Here is a 2,500-nt window from a genome sequence, read left to right as displayed (position 1 = left end):
CTGACGTTTTGCTCCGCTCTCGACGGTCACCGCGCAATGCAAGAACAGGCCAAAAACTGGCCAAAACGGCCCAAAAACGGGCCAAAACTGGCCATTTTTGGCTGCACGAGCGAGCGGCGAGCGGCGGACAGCGAGCGAAGCGAGAGGCAGCACCGTCCCTGCTATACGAAAGCCCCATCCAGCCCTGTGCCACCCGGGGGGTTCCAGGGTGCTGAGATGGCTGACGTTTTGCTCCGCTCTCGACGGTCACCGCGCAATGCAAGAACAGGCCAAAAACTGGCCAAAACGGCCCAAAAACGGGCCAAAACTGGCCATTTTTGGCTGCACGAGCGAGCGGCGAGCGGCGGACAGCGAGCGAAGCGAGAGGCAGCACCGTCCCTGCTATACGAAAGCCCCATCCAGCCCTGTGCCACCCGGGGGGTTCCAGGGTGCTGAGATGGCTGACGTTTTGCTCCGCTCTCGACGGTCACCGCGCAATGCAAGAACAGGCCAAAAACTGGCCAAAACGGCCCAAAAACGGGCCAAAACTGGCCATTTTTGGCTGCGCGAGCGAGCGGCGAGCGGCGGACAGCGAGCGAAGCGAGAGGCAGCACCGTCCCTGCTATACGAAAGCCCCATCCAGCCCTGTGCCACCCGGGGGGTTCCAGGGTGCTGAGATGGCTGACGTTTTGCTCCGCTCTCGACGGTCACCGCGCAATGCAAGAACAGGCCAAAAACTGGCCAAAACGGCCCAAAAACGGGCCAAAACTGGCCATTTTTGGCTGCACGAGCGAGCGGCGAGCGGCGGACAGCGAGCGAAGCGAGAGGCAGCACCGTCCCTGCTATACGAAAGCCCCATCCAGCCCTGTGCCACCCGGGGGGTTCCAGGGTGCTGAGATGGCTGACGTTTTGCTCCGCTCTCGACGGTCACCGCGCAATGCAAGAACAGGCCAAAAACTGGCCAAAACGGCCCAAAAACGGGCCAAAACTGGCCATTTTTGGCTGCACGAGCGAGCGGCGAGCGGCGGACAGCGAGCGAAGCGAGAGGCAGCACCGTCCCTGCTATACGAAAGCCCCATCCAGCCCTGTGCCACCCGGGGGGGGTTCCAGGGTGCTGAGATGGCTGACGTTTTGCTCCGCTCTCGACGGTCACCGCGCAATGCAAGAACAGGCCAAAAACTGGCCAAAACGGCCCAAAAACGGGCCAAAACTGGCCATTTTTGGCTGCACGAGCGAGCGGCGAGCGGCGGACAGCGAGCGAAGCGAGAGGCAGCACCGTCCCTGCTATACGAAAGCCCCATCCAGCCCTGTGCCACCCGGGGGGTTCCAGGGTGCTGAGATGGCTGACGTTTTGCTCCGCTCTCGACGGTCACCGCGCAATGCAAGAACAGGCCAAAAACTGGCCAAAACGGCCCAAAAACGGGCCAAAACTGGCCATTTTTGGCTGCGCGAGCGAGCGGCGAGCGGCGGACAGCGAGCGAAGCGAGAGGCAGCACCGTCCCTGCTATACGAAAGCCCCATCCAGCCCTGTGCCACCCGGGGGGTTCCAGGGTGCTGAGATGGCTGACGTTTTGCTCCGCTCTCGACGGTCACCGCGCAATGCAAGAACAGGCCAAAAACTGGCCAAAACGGCCCAAAAACGGGCCAAAACTGGCCATTTTTGGCTGCACGAGCGAGCGGCGAGCGGCGGACAGCGAGCGAAGCGAGAGGCAGCACCGTCCCTGCTATACGAAAGCCCCATCCAGCCCTGTGCCACCCGGGGGGTTCCAGGGTGCTGAGATGGCTGACGTTTTGCTCCGCTCTCGACGGTCACCGCGCAATGCAAGAACAGGCCAAAAACTGGCCAAAACGGCCCAAAAACGGGCCAAAACTGGCCATTTTTGGCTGCACGAGCGAGCGGCGAGCGGCGGACAGCGAGCGAAGCGAGAGGCAGCACCGTCCCTGCTATACGAAAGCCCCATCCAGCCCTGTGCCACCCGGGGGGTTCCAGGGTGCTGAGATGGCTGACGTTTTGCTCCGCTCTCGACGGTCACCGCGCAATGCAAGAACAGGCCAAAAACTGGCCAAAACGGCCCAAAAACGGGCCAAAACTGGCCATTTTTGGCTGCACGAGCGAGCGGCGAGCGGCGGACAGCGAGCGAAGCGAGAGGCAGCACCGTCCCTGCTATACGAAAGCCCCATCCAGCCCTGTGCCACCCGGGGGGTTCCAGGGTGCTGAGATGGCTGACGTTTTGCTCCGCTCTCGACGGTCACCGCGCAATGCAAGAACAGGCCAAAAACTGGCCAAAACGGCCCAAAAACGGGCCAAAACTGGCCATTTTTGGCTGCACGAGCGAGCGGCGAGCGGCGGACAGCGAGCGAAGCGAGAGGCAGCACCGTCCCTGCTATACGAAAGCCCCATCCAGCCCTGTGCCACCCGGGGGGTTCCAGGGTGCTGAGATGGCTGACGTTTTGCTCCGCTCTCGACGGTCACCGCGCAATGCAAGAACAGGCCAAAAACTGGCCAAAACGGCCCAAAAAC

The sequence above is a fragment of the Musa acuminata genome, unplaced genomic scaffold (assembly GCF_036884655.1).
Source record: "Musa acuminata AAA Group cultivar baxijiao unplaced genomic scaffold, Cavendish_Baxijiao_AAA HiC_scaffold_100, whole genome shotgun sequence".
Classification (NCBI taxonomy): domain Eukaryota; kingdom Viridiplantae; phylum Streptophyta; class Magnoliopsida; order Zingiberales; family Musaceae; genus Musa; species Musa acuminata.
The sequence above is the reverse complement of the archived record's forward strand: the minus strand, read 5'-3'. Positions refer to the sequence as shown.